This window comes from Tachyglossus aculeatus, unplaced genomic scaffold, assembly GCF_015852505.1.
Source record: "Tachyglossus aculeatus isolate mTacAcu1 unplaced genomic scaffold, mTacAcu1.pri scaffold_75_arrow_ctg1, whole genome shotgun sequence".
Classification (NCBI taxonomy): domain Eukaryota; kingdom Metazoa; phylum Chordata; class Mammalia; order Monotremata; family Tachyglossidae; genus Tachyglossus; species Tachyglossus aculeatus.
In genome coordinates, this window is record NW_024045092.1 from 643,598 (window position 1) to 657,602 (window position 14,005).

The following is a 14,005-nucleotide window of genomic DNA, read 5'->3' on the forward strand; positions in this document are numbered from 1 at the left end:
GTTGTCTGTGGTACCTTGGGCATTGACCCCTGGACTGACACATCAGAAGCCCTGTGTGACCCTTAGGGTGAGAGTGTCAGACTCACGCTCAGAGATCCAGGCTTCGCTCCTGACAGGGCTGGGTTGTGAATGGGAGCTGGAATGTCCCCGATGCTACAGGAAATGACACTGATGCTTCCATGTCTCTCTATGGGCATCTCCGATGGTCGCTTAGCAGCAGGCAATTGCAGCTGGAGATCTGGGCTCATCTTGGCCCAGATTGGTGGACAGCAGGGAAAGGAGTCAGGCATTTCCAGAGATGTCCCGGACAGGGTGTCAGAGCAGATCAGTGCTCAACGTTTCACTCATTCATGCACACAGCAATCATTCCCTGAGGGAGGGGAAAGACGAGTAAAGTGGCTGATAAATGCTGCCTCAGCCTCATCCTGCTAGAGTCTGACTGCCCGCGAGCTGCCTCAATAGATGGCAGGAGTGATGGAGATGGGTGAGTGGAATAAAGCCATCTCTCTGTCACTGCAGCTTCTGGGCTTTGCACAGGAATTCTGCAGCTTTGTACCAGAACTCAGAATAGCTCTCATATGGGGGCAGCCAGGGCAAGTTGGGGAAGAGGGATGGTGGGTGGCTGCTGCCCAGCACACACTTCTCTGTGCCACATGGTTTCCCCTCCCTCCTGCTGTACCCGTGTCTCCCAGGATTGCGTGGTTACAGTGACAATGTCTAGAGAGAAGCTGGTTCCTGTTCTCCCAGAGCGATCTTTCAGGACACCACTGACCCTGCTGTGATTACACTTCACATAGAGGCAGAATGGGGACTGTGGACGGAGTGAGCACCGCCAAAGAGATCCCCAGTAGGCCTTGGTAGTACCACTGATGGTGGGGGCAGTATAGATCAGAGCAGCAAAGGTCAGTGTCCTGTTTGTCCTGTCTGTATGCACCTCCCCATCCAGATATTCTATCTCCCTTTCCATTTCTCAAACCTCCCCTCTCTGCTAACCCTTCCACTCCCATTTCTTCCCTCGCCATTGGTGTCATATCACAGAGTAGTGTGACCCTGACCCCTTCCCCCCTTATCCTGGAGTGTGGAAGTGTCCCATGACAGAGCTGTACATTTCTCTCAGAGCCCAGCACAGAAAGGGGTGATTCTCGCAAGGGCATCCTAACTCATGGGGTGGTGCAGGGGATGAAAGGTCTTCCTGGTAGAATTAAAGTCCCAACTGTGGCCCGGGAGTCACTAAGCATGCTTAATGTGTTCACTCTGAACGTATCAACCAGTCCAACCAGTCGTACCTATCTGCTGTTGGACCTCGAGCAAGTCACTTAACTTCTCTGTGCCTCTGTTACCTCATCTGTAAAATGGCGATTAATACTGTAAGTTCCACTTGGGACATGAACTGTGTCCTAACTGATTAGCTTGTATCTGCCCCAGCACTTACTACAGTGCCTGGAACATAGTAAGAACTTGACAAGTACCACTGAAAGCAAACAAAGAGGATCTTACAGTATATAGGAGGAGACAGATTCATTCCATTCATTCAATCGCATTTATTGAGCGCTTACTGTATGCACAGCACTGTACTAAGCGCTTGGGAAGTACAAGTTGGCAATATATAGAAACGGTCCCTACCCAACAGCGGGCTCACAGTCTAGAAGGGGGAGACAGACAACAAAAGAAAACATATTAACAAAATAAAATAAATAGAATAGTAAATATGTACAATATGTAAATATGTACAGATATTAAATGAAATAAATTATGGCTATGTACTTCGGTGCTGTGGGGCAAAGGGTGGGGTGAATAATAAGTGCTTAAAGTGATCACATCCAAGTACATAGGTGATGCAGGATGAAGAGGGAGTAGAGGAGATGAGGGTTAGTTGGGGGAGGCCTATGAAGACATGTTAGGTAAATAAGGCTTTGAAGGTGAGAAGAGTGGTGGTCTGTTGTATGTGAAGGGGGAGAGAGTTTCTGGACAGAAGGATGATATGGGCAAAGGACGAAATTGAAGTACAGTGAGCAGGTTAGCATTATGGGAGTGAAGTGTGCAATCTGGGATGTAGTAAGAAACCATAGTGATAAGGCATCCCAGCTCTACTTCATGCCTGCTATGTGACCTTAGGGAAGTCACTTAACTTTTCTGGCCCTCAGTTATCTCAGCTGTAAAATGGCAATGTATACTGTGAGTCCCATGTGGGACAGGGACTGTGTCCAACCTGGTAAACTTGTATCTACCCCAGTACCTAGAACAGAGTTTGGCACATAGTAAGAGCTTAACAAATATGATTAATATTATTATTATGAAGGTGAAGCTAATTGAGTTCTTTAAAGTTTCTATTGAAGTTTCTATTTGATGCATAAGTAGACAGGTAACCCTGGGAGTGGGGAGATGTGGACTCAATGTATTTTTAGAGAAATAATCTGATAATCTGGGAAGCAGAATGAAATATGATCTGGAGTGGGGATAAACAGGAGGCAGGGTGATCAAAGAGGAGGCTGATACCAGTAGTGAAGAAATAATATATGTGATTTGACCAGCATGACTGTAGTTTGGAGATGAAAACGTAGATTCTAGCCATGATATGAATGTAGAACTGGTAGGATTTGGTGACAGATTGACTATGTAGGCTGAATTAGAGTAGTAAATCGAGGAAATGCTGAGGTTATGGGCTTGAGAGACAGGGAGGGTAGGTATATCATCTACAGTGATGGGAAAGTCAGGGGAGCACAGGGTTTGAGTGAGAAGATGAAGAGTTCTGTTTTGGATTTGATCAAATACCCAGTGGCCATAGTCTCTGTTTCATTGTCCACGTGCCTTCAGACACAGCATGGACAGAGTCTATCAAAGGCTGCAGGGAGATGTCCCAGCCCCCCAAATAAGAGGAACTTAAGGAGCCCACAGGTGGATAGAACTGTGCCTTTCAACTCAGGTTGAGATTCTTTGGCTCCTAATGGATCATGAGAGGGGAACGCTGAGGACAGTAGAGTTAGGGATGGATGTCCAGTCAATAAATCAGTCAATTAATGATATTTATTGATTGCTTACTGTGTGAGCTGTACCTTACCTAACCACTGGGAGAGTACAGTACAACGGAGTTGACAGACGCCTTCCCCGTGGTGTTTCTTCAGAAATGCTCTGGGCATGTCACCCCCTTCCTCAAAAATCTCCAGGAGTTGCCTATCAACCTTCGCATGAAGCAAAAACTTCACTATTTTTTGAAGCACTATTGGCTTCAAAACTTTCTATCACCTTGCCCCTTCCCACCTCGCCTCCCTTCTCTCCTTCTACACCCCAGCTAGCACACTCCACCCCTCTGCCACTAACCTCCTCACTGTGCCTCATTATCTCCTGTCTCACTACCGACCCTTGGCCCACGTCCCACCTCTGGCCTGGAATGCCCTCCCTCCTCACATCCACTAAACTAGCTCTCTTCCCCCCCTCAAAGCGCAACTGAGATCCCAGCTTTTCTCCTCCCTCAACTTTAGCCCACTCACAAACACCTACCCCTACAGACTCCATTTTCCCTTGTTTAATGTAGTTACGATATTTATGAAGCTTAATTATTATCATTATCGTTAATTTTTTAATAAGCATTTTACTGAGGCTTCATGGGACTGAGCCTCGCTGAAATTTCAGACAACTTGCAGGAAAGATTCCTCTTTTCAGCAGAGTGTCCATCATGGCACCAGCAGTGGCTTGGGCCACTGACAGAAAAGAGGCCTGAGAGGTTAACAAGGTTGGTGTAACTGTCTATGAGGGGGGCAGAAATATTTCACTGAATTTGAAAAAATGTTTTCTTCCACTCTTTTTTCCTATTCTCTACTTCTCCCTCTTCACTTTTTCTTCCTCTTTCCATCTTTCTCTCCTTTTCTATCTTTAGCTTATTCTTCTTTCCTTTTCCCCCCATACTTTTCTCTTCATTTTCTCCCCCTCTTCCTCTTTCCATCTCCTTATTTATTTACTTTTCCTTCTCCCCTACGTTCTGTCTAACTCTTTCCCCATTTTTTTCTTTTTCTGTCCAACCCTCTCAGTATCTCCCTCTTCCTATTCCTCTCTCCCCATCTGTTTTACTCCCGATCTATGCTTCTTTCCCTACTCTAGGATGATCTGAAACCTTTCAGAAAAAATTGAGGCAATGGATGGCGCTGAGCTATCCTTTCAGATAGTGATTCTATTACTATCTGATCAGCGTTGGGGTTTCAGTGAACATCTTCCTCCTCCTATTTTATATCCATATGGCCTCTGCCAGCTATAATCCCAGCTCCTCTGACCTGATCTTAGTTCACCTGACTTTGGCCAACGCCATCATCCTCCTCACCAGTGGAATACCCGAGGCCATGTCAGCTTGGGGATGGAAAAACTTCTCGGATGCTGTTGGTTGTAAAATCCTATCATATATCTACAGAGTGTCCCGGGGCCTTGCCATATGCACCACCTGCCTCGTGAACGTCTTCCAGGCTGTCACTATCAGTCCCAGCACCTCCCGGTGGGCAGGGTTCAAAGCCAAATTATCCAAGTGCATCCTCCCCTTCTGTCTCCTCTCCTGGGTTATCAGTATGTTAGTAGACATCAATGCGCAGATCTACCTGACCGGCCCCCAGAACAACAGCAGTGTCTGACTCATACTGGACCTCAAATACTGCTCTAACACCAGTGCTAGTCTCACAGCTACCCTGGCCATGGCGGCTGTGATTTCCTTCCGAGATCTGTTCTTTGTGGGGCTTATGAGCACAGCCAGCAGCTACATGGTGTTTGTACTGTACGGACACCACCACCAGGTCCAGCAACTCCATAGGCCCGGACGCCCACCCAGAGAAATTCCCGAAGTCAGAGTGGCCAGGAGAATCATTGCCCTGGTCACTTTCTATGTCCTCCTGTATGGGAGGCAGGCCATCATGCTGAGCATTTTAATAAATATGAAGAGAAATCTCCTCTGCTGATCGACAGCCAAATGGTGTTATCATTCACCTTCTAAGTCATCAGTCCTTTCCTGGTTATCGACACTGACAGAAGGATGAGAACGTTCTGGAAAAGGGAATCTCCTGAGCCTAACCCAGATCCCTCCTGGGGTCCCAAGGAGGGCTGCTGCTCTCCCATTGAAATCCACTGGATTAAGGTGAACAGTCATCTTGATTGGGTAGCACCATATCGATGCCCTGTGGGATTTGATAGGTCAGTGTGGATTTCAACTGAGACCTAGAAATATTTTAGACTACAATAATTTGGTCCTATGGCACTGGGGGATATTTTGAGGACATTCGGTTGACACAACCTGCATTGTTCATTCCTAAACTTCACAGTTCTACTTGTAGATTGAGTCTGATAAAGATGCTGATGGTAAGTGTGTTAAGTGTCAAAGGAAAGCTTTCTGCTACTCTGTGAAGGAGGGAGGGAGAAAAAGAGAACAAGAAGGAGAGAGCAAGAGAAGGAGAATGAGAGAAAGATGGAGAGAATGGGGGAATGAGAGGAAGAGAAAGATAAAACAAAGCAGATTGAATTAGAGAAGGAAAACGGTAGTGTGAGAAATCAATAGGTACAGATGGAGAGAGGCAAGACCAGAGACCAAAGCAGAGAGAGAGGGCAGTGGGGAGAAATATGGAGAGACAGGAGCAAAAATAGAGTGAGAGGGAGAAGGAGATAAAAATAGAAACAGTAAAGACTCAGAGACAGAGAGCCAAAGAGAGCCAGAGAAAGAGTCAGAGACAGAAAGATCAAAACAGAAAGGACGGGGGAGAGCCAGAAAGAGATAGTGAAGGAGAAAAAAGCAGAAAAATAGAAAGAGAGAAAAAAAGAGTCAGAGACAGAAAGACAAAAATGGGGAGGAAGAAAAAAGCAAAGAGACATAGAGAGACAGAGAGAGTGATAAAGGGAGAGCATGGAAGAAGAGACAGATACAGGACACACAGAGAAAGAGTGAGCAATAAAGGGACAAAGAACAGGGATAAAGACACTAATATACACAGAGACTGTGAGAGCAATTGTCTTACAGAGGAAAAAAGCTCCAGTTCTTGAGTTGTAAGGCTGAGAAATGTTCCTCATTCTCCTTTATCTTATGTTTCCTCTATCTAGTGTGCTGTTTCCCCTCCCTGATGCTACTTCTCATGGCCTCCCACGCCTCCAACCTCATCTTAGTGTCTCACTCTCTCTACTTGGTTAATGAAAAAGAAAAAAAGGCAGAGATAGCACTACTTCCATATCCCTGAAGGCTTGGCTGCATGATATCACCACCACCCTCACGTTCTGGGCATGAGGAGCTCGGAATTGGCTACATTGATTATCAACCTAGAGGAACAGTTTGGTCCCTAGTTCTCTTTTCCAGCCAACCATGTGAACTCCAAGCCGTTGTCCTCAGGCTGGAGGGTGACGGTATTGACTGAATACTTACTCTGTTCCCTGAGTATTACCAGCACATCTGCCTTCTCCAGCGCTTCTGGATTGATTTATTCCTGTTCACCCACTAGAGTACACTTGTGGGGAATGTAGTACAGTGCACTGCATTCAGCATACATTCAATAAATGCTATTACAACTGCTAATGCTACCAGAAGCACATTTGTGTGTTTGTGTGTGCGTGTGTGTGTGCATATATATATATATGTCTTCAATTATATATTCAATTTTTTTGATTACACTATTTGTAAATATTTTTATATTCGTCTCCACCATTAAATAATGAGCTCCTCATGAGCAAAGAATGTGCCAGTTGCTTGTTTTCTATGTTTCCAAGCAATCAATATAGTGTGTTATACCCAGTGGGTGCTCAATAAATACTCTACTCTTTCTGTGGAAGGTACAAAGTAATGAGATCCAGAATCATGCCATGTCACAGAGGTGCACACAATCCAAGAGGGATTGAGAGCAGGGATCGTACTCCTCCATTTTACATATGAGGAAACTGAAACCCTGAGGGTTTAATGGCTTACCCAAGGTCACACAGTAGGCTAGGGGCAGGGCTGAGACTTGAACCCGGATGTCATGATTGTCAGGTCTGTGTTTTTCCCCCTGGCTGCATTTGCCCCTAAATCTCTGATGACTCATTGACAGGTGACTCTCCCCAGAGCCCCCAGTCAGTGGGGAATGGGGGCCTTCAGGAAAAGGGCTCCTCAGGCACCCACGCCCCTTGGATTGCCAGGCTGGGACCCTGAATGCCTTTTACAGAACACAAGCAGCAAAGACTCTGAAGCCAACCAAACTCCTTCCAGTGTGGCTCATTTTACAGTTTGCTTTTGTTACTATCCCTCTTTCTACATTCCTGATCTTTACAGTCCCTGGACCCATTGGGGCAAAGGAGCATCTGTTGCCATGTATGGCCCTGAGGGTGAGAGTTTCAGATGCACATTACAGAGCCAGGCCTGGCTCCTCAAAGAGCTGGGCCGTGGGTGGGACCAGGGATGTCCCCCAGGGCAGCTGTATATGGCACAGATGTTGCCCTGTCTCTACATGGACATCACCGACAGTCAATTAGCAGCAGGTAATTGTGGGGAGAGATCTGGGCTCATCTTATCCTGGAATGGTGGGCAGCAGGGTAGGGTGTCTGGCATTTCCAGAGATTTCTCAGTCCAAGTGTTATTAATATTAGAATTGAATGACATTCTAGATATTAATATGTAATCAAATTTCTTCCTTCTTAAGGAGAGGGAGGCAACAGCCACGAGATGTAGCATGGACTAGTGGAAAAAACAAAGGTCCTGAGAGTCAGGGGACCTGCCTTCTGATTCTGTTTCCACCGTGTACTTGCTGTGCCAGCTCAGGCAAGCCACTTAACTGTGCTTCAGGTAGCTCATCTGTAAAATGGGGAGTAAAACTAAGTGCTATAGTAGATTATGTCCAACCTGATTGTCTTTATTCCAGCAATTTAGACAGAGCCTGGCACATAGGAAGAGCTTAACAAATGCCCCTGAAAATAATAAGCAAATATTGGTGGCATGTGACTTTTTCAAAACTAACATTATCTCAGTGGAATTACAGTTCTAGGCTCGTTATAAATTATTTAATCTAGGCTCGTTATAAATTATTTAATCCATGTCTTTCTTCATACCACTTACAGTAGTTTATCTCAGTTTCATTTCTACGATGGAAATTTCGCTTCATGGTTACTGCTCCTGCTATTTCTATAAAGTGACTGAGTCCCCCTAAAGAGGCGAAGCAGAGTAGCAGCATGACTTAGTGGCAAGAGCACGGGGGTGGGAGTCAAAGGACATGGTTTCTAATCCTGGCTCTGCCACTTGTCTGCTGTGTGATCTTGGGCAAGTCACTTTACTTCTCTATGCCTCAGTTACACGGTCTGTAAAATGGAGATTAAGACTATGAGCCAACGGTACAACCTGATTACCTTTGATCTACCTCAGCGCTTTGAACAGTGCTTGGGACATAGTAAGCGCTTAACAAATATCATCATTATTGTTATTAGCATTACTATTATTATTGTTACAGAGACCCTGGTGGGGATGGAATAGTTAATGTTCTATGTGACCCCCTGATGGCGGTAAATGCACATGGTATTCATTGCTGAAGTTTCCGTTTGATCCAGTGTGTCTCTACCCCGGCTCACTGGTTTCTGGCCCTCAGAAGTCTGCTAACTGGGTGACGAAAATTACCATACCTTGGTTTAAAAGTTCACCTACTGTCCTTCACCACCAGAACCAACCTGGATCATCTCGATCAGCTCTAACCTTCAAACCCGGGTGGGAGTTGTGGCGGAGGCTAGCTCTTCCTCAGCTACACCTCGGTCCTTCCCATGCAGAAGATTTAGGAGAGTAAATGACCTTTTCTAAACAAGGAGTGAAAGGGAAGGGGCCTGTGTGAGGATACCATGAAGTAGAACACAAAAATCAAGTCTAGAAGGGGACAAGATTGATGCTCATACTATGATTCAAGTGGATGATTGTTCACCTAATTCAGCAATATCTTACACTCAGTAGGCACGCAGTTGTTATTATCACTTCATGTACAGACTCGTATTTTCAATGAAGTACCCCAGGGAAACATCTTCCGAATAAACTGTAGTTTATTGACATTTTCATACAACTTTAATAGGGACCCATAAATGCCATCATCATTGAGGTGAGTAAGAATGAATCCACCTTGTAATACAGACGTCATTTCGTGACTGTTCTTTGACCCCGTGAGCCACAATGTCAAAGGGGGAATTTGAGGAGAAACTGGATTTTCTTGTTGAGAAGTTTTAGGAGGGGCTGATTTGCCCTGCTGTTGAGCAAGAGACAGACTGCTCGATGAACAGGCAGGCAGAGGCAGGCATTTCCCCTGACTTCCCCTGGTAATGGGTTTGAGACAGCAGGCAGCTGGAGCAGAGAATCAGGACCCACCCCCCGCCAATAGTGCCACCCCCCCCCCCAACCAAAACACCTGATAAAGGGGTGAAATAGCTGGTCCTCCGGGCAGCGGCAACACCACCTACGAAATGCACTCAGATGCCTAATGTGGCCCCCGGAAACTGTTGGGGCAAACAGTCAGGCTGGTAGCTACGTTTACTGCAGTAGAAAGTGTGAGAGTGTGTGTGCGTGCATTATACGCCTTCTAATTAGACTAAAAATTGAATAAAAACTTTTTGCTTTATTCAGTGGTAGTTTGGTGTCACCTTGAGCAGGTTAGTAAGTGCCTTGTCCCAGTAGCAGCTCCAGGTTAATTAGGGCTGCTCCATGGATGAGGTATAACCTTGGATTTCATCTCAGGGTCTGGGTGAGGTATATCCTTGGATGAGAAATCTAAGTGAGGTGAATCTTTAGCAGTCTGGGGGGAGACCAGGCAGGGCAAGAATCTCAGGATCTCAGTTGGGGCTCATGACAATCATCATCATCATCATTAAAAGCAATAATTTGTTCAATTCAATTATATTCATTGAGGGTTTACTGGGTACAGGGCATTGTACTAACTGCTTGGGAGAGTATAGTATAACAATGAACAGATACATTCCCTGCCCACAGTGAGCATACAGTGTAGAGGGAGAAACAGAAATTAATATAAATAAATAAATTACTAATACGTACATAGGTGCTCTGAGCCGGGGGATGGTGGTTAACAAAGGGAAAAAGTTATGGCATCTCAGAGGGAAGTGGGAGAAGAAGAAAGAAGGGCCTAGTCAGAGAAAGTCTCTTGGAGGAGATGTGCCTTCATCAAGGCTTTGAAGTGGGGGAGAATAATTGTCTGTTGGATTTGAGGATGGGGACATTCGAGGCCAGAGGCAAGACGTAGGCGAGAGGTCGGAAGAAAGACAGATTAGATCGAGGTACAGTGAGAAGGTTAGCAATAGGGGAGCAAGGTGTGCAGGCTGGATTGTAGTAGGACACTAAAACTCCTCACTATTAGCTTCAAAGCTCTCCATCAACTTCCCCCCCCCCACCTCACCACCCTTCCCTTATTCTACATACCAGCCCTCACACTCCACTTCTCTGCCACTACCCTCCTCACTGTGCCTCGTTCTCTCCTGTCCCGCCATCGACCCCTGGCCCATGTCCTACCTCTGGCCTGGAATGCCCTCCCGCCTCACATCCACCGAACTGGCTCTCTTCCACCCTTCAAAGCCCTACTGAAAGCTCACTTTCTCCAGGAGGCTTTCTCAAGCTGAGCCCCCAATTTCCTCTGCTTCTCCTACACGGCCCATTGCCTCTACGCCTTCTGCTTTATCCCCTCCCTGCCCCACAGCACTTGTGTGCATATATATGTATATGTATATATATATTTATTCCCTCATCTCATGAAATCTCTCGCTCCATCCCTTCTCCCCTCCTTAACTTCCATCTTCAACCACTCACTCTCCACTGGTTCCTTCCCCTCTGCCTTCGAACATGCCCATGTCTCTCCCATCCTAAAAAAACCCTCTCTTGACCCCACCTCACCTTCTAGTTATCGCTCCATATCCCTTCCACCATTCCTTTCCAAACTCCTTGAAGGAGTTGTCTACACGTGCTGCCTCGAATTCCTCAAGACCAACTCTCTCGTCCACCCCCTCCAGTCTGGCTTCCGTCCCCTACATTCCATGGAAACTGCCCTCTCAAAGGTCACCAATGACCTCCTGCTTGCCAGATCCAAAGGCTCATACTCTATCCTAATCCTCCTCGACCTCTCAGCTGGCTTCGACACTGTGGACGACCCCTTTCCCCTCAAGACACTATCCAACCTTGGCTTCACAGACTCCGTCCTCTCCTGGTTCTCCTCTTATCTCTCCGGTCGTTCATTCTCAGTCTCTTTTGCAGGCTCCTCCTTCCCCTCCCATCCTCTTACCGTGGGGGTTCCCCAAAGTTCAGTACTTGGTCCCCTTCTGTTCTCGATCTACACTCACTCCCTTGGTGAACTCATTCGCTCCCACGGCTTCAATTATCATCTCTACGCTGATGACACCCAAATCTAATCTCTGCCCCTGCTCTTTCCCCCTCCCTCCAGGCTCGCATCTCCTCCTGCCTTCAGGACATCTCCATCTGGATGTCTGCCCGCCTCCTTAAACTCAACATGTTCAAGACTGAACTCCTTGTCTTCCCTCCCAAACCCTGCCCTCTCCCTGACTTTCCCATCACTGTTGACGGCACTACCATCCTTCTCGTCTCACAAGCCCGCAAACTTGGTGTCATCCTCGACTGCCCTCTCTCATTCACCCCTCACATCCAAGCCGTCACCCAAACCGGCCGATCTCAGCTCTGCAACATTGCCAAGATCCGCATTTTCCTCTCCATCCCAACCGCTACCCTGCTCGTTCAAGCTCTCATCCTATCCTGTCTGGACTACTGCATCAGCCTTCTCTCTGATCTCCCATCCTCGTGTCTCTCCCCACTTCAATCCATACTTCATGCTGCTGCCTGGATTATCTCTGCCCAGAAACGCCCTGGGCATGTTACTCCCCTCCTCAAAAATCTCCAGTGGCTACCAATCAAACTACGCATCACGCAAAAACTCCTCACCCTCGGCTTCAAGGCTGTCCATCACCTCGCCCCCTCCTACCTCATCTCCCTTCTCTCCTTCTACAGCCCAGCCCGCACCCTCCGCTCCTCTGCCGCTAATCTCCTCACCGTGCCTCGTTCTCACCTGTCCCGCCGTCGACACCCGGCCCACGTTACCCCTCCTGGTCTGGAATGCCCTCCCTCTGCCCATCCGCCAAGCTAGCTCTCTTCCTCCCTTCAAGGCCCTACTGAGAGCTCCCCTCCTCCAGGAGGCCTTCCCAGACTGAGCCCCCTCCTTCCTCTCCTCCTCGTCCCCCTCTCCATCTCCCCCATCTTACCTCCTTCCCTTCCCCACAGCACCTGTATATGTGCATATATGTTTGTACATATTTAATACTCTATTTATTTATTTATTTACTTACTTGTACATATCTATTCCATTTATTTTATTTTGTTAATATGTTTGGTTTTGTTCTCTGTCTCCCCCTTCTAGACTGTGAGCCCACTGTTGGGTAGGGACTGTCTCTATATGTTGCCAACTTGTACTTCCCAAGAGCTTAGTACAGTGCTCCGCACACAGTAAGCGCTCAATAAATACGATTGATTGATCGATTGATCTATAAATCTTTTTATTTATATTGATGCTATTGATGCCTGTCTACTTGTTTTGTTTTGTTGTCTGTCTCCCCCCTTCTAGATTATGAGCGTATTGTTGTGTAGGGATTGTCTCTGTTGCCGAATGATACTTTCCAAGTGCTTAGTACGGTACTCTGCACACAGTAACCATTCAATAAATACGATCTAATGAAGGAATGAATGAATGAATAAAGGAGAGAAGGTAGGTGAGGTCGGAGGCGGCAAGGTGATTGACTGCTTTGAAGGCAGTGAAGAGGAGTTTCTGTTTGATGCGGAGGTGGATGGGGTAACCACTCAGGTTTATTCAGAAGTTGAGAAACATGTCCTGGAAGTTTTTGTAGAAATTTGATCCTGGCAGCAGAGTGAAATATGGATTGGAGTGGGTGGAGACAGGAGGCTGGGAGGTCAGCAAGGAGGTTGATCCATTAATCAAGGCTGTATAGGAAAAGTGACTATTACAGTTACTTGAGAGGCAGACTGGTATAGTGGAAAGAGAACGGGCTCGGGAGTCAGAGGCTTTGGGTTCTAAACCCGGTTCCACCAGTTGCCAGCTGTGTGATTTTGTGCAAGTTGCTTAACTTATCTCAGGTGACTCAGTTACCTCATTTGTAAAATGGAGATTAAGACTGTGAACCCCATGTGGGACAACCTGATTGCCTTGTATCTACCCCAGCACTTAGAACAGTACTTGGCGAGTGACCTCTTAACTAATACCATTATTATTATTATCATCATTATTATTCATAAAGTGATTACAAGTTGAATTTATAACAGTAGTGGAGACGGTGGGTGTCGGATAAATATGACACAGACTTCCCGAACCTCAGTGCAGACTTGGGGGAAGGTTGCATTAGCCAAATGCTGTGTTTCATGCTTAGGTTCTGGTGAAAGTTCCTGACTGAAGAATCTCTCAGAGTATTTGTGTGACACATGGACTGAGAGGAACCTGAAAATAGCTGGCTAACATGGACAGTAAGCCTGCACGTCTACTACAGCTGCAACCCTGGCAACTGCCTATTGATTTAACAGTCTATACAGAGTCGACTTAAGCCCAATCACTTTGGCCAAAATAGGCTTAGAATGTAGCATTCATCATCATCAATCGCATTTATTGAGCGCTTACTATGTGCAGAGCACTGTACTAAGCGCTTGGGAAGTACAAATTGGCAACATATGGAGACAGTCCCTACCCAACAGTGGGCTCACAGTCTAAAAGGGGGAGACAGAGAACAAAACCAAACACACTAACAAAATAAAATAAATAGAATAGATATGTACAAATAAATAAATAGAGTAAAAAATATGTGCAAACATATATACATATATACATATATGTATTATATGTATACATATATGTATTATATATATTTAATCTTCCCGAACCTCAGTGCAGACTTGGGGGAAGGGAACAGCCAGAGAGATAACAGGAGAACCAGGAGAGGACGGAGTCTATGAATCCAAGGTTGAATAGCGTGTTGAAGGTCT

The 14,005-nt window shown here is 46.3% G+C and overlaps 1 pseudogene; it reads left to right on the forward strand.

Moving 5' to 3' along the window:
• Nucleotides 1-4,129: 4,129 nt before the first annotated feature.
• LOC119923977 lies at nt 4,130-5,194 on the forward strand (annotated as a pseudogene).
• The last annotated feature ends 8,811 nt before the right edge of the window (nt 5,195-14,005 follow it).